Genomic DNA, 847 nt, shown 5'->3' on the forward strand with positions numbered 1-847 from the left:
GAACTCCCTCCTTGATTGACAAAAGTAAAAAGTACAGCTGAGTTGACCTCAGTGTCCTAATTGGTGACTATGGCCCTATTTACTAGCCACTGTGCTGTCATTTTTCTAATAAACTGTTTTAATTAAAGCGAAAATAACACCTTTAGCATACAGTAAAATACATTGCAATTACTGTAAAGCTGGAGCAGTTGCGCTTTAGAATGGAATATTTAATGCGCACATATTGCCGTGTGTACGGTAACCAAAGGAATGTGTCACACCAGTGTAGAGCTGTAATGATGTCAACTTGTTATTTACTTTCCAAATCTGAATGACTGAGCAAGGCGAAAGGAGAATTAATCAACCGCTGTGTGTGACCGGGCAGGCGAAAAATAGTGGAGTGTGGGGGATGGGGAAGTGGCTCAGACTAGGCCAGTTAGGCATTAGGCAAAAACATACTAGACTGTAGTCTGTAGACTCACTGCTTGCCCATACTAGAGCAAAACATCAAAGTAATAGTACACTTTAGCGCGGTTTTTCAAGAGTGTGCTATTTAAACGGTATACGTTGGGCAACCAAATGTGTATTTTTGGTCTAAAAAGCGCCATTTTAGGTTCCCATTTAAGCTATAGGAAACATACAGTAGCTATGCTATGTGACTTCAATAGCACACAGCCGTTGAGAGTCGACGGTTTATCTCATACAGTAACGTAAACTAGCTTGTTCACGTTTACAAACTGACATTTGATCTGTTATGTGCAGTGAGATATACATGATATAAACTATTATTAAATAAATTCATTAATCTATACGTTTAGTCGTGTTTTCAATATTCAGGTTTAAGGTCAGTTACCCCCCACCACCCCTC

Source organism: Sander lucioperca, chromosome 8 (assembly GCF_008315115.2).
Source record: "Sander lucioperca isolate FBNREF2018 chromosome 8, SLUC_FBN_1.2, whole genome shotgun sequence".
Lineage (NCBI taxonomy): Eukaryota > Metazoa > Chordata > Actinopteri > Perciformes > Percidae > Sander > Sander lucioperca.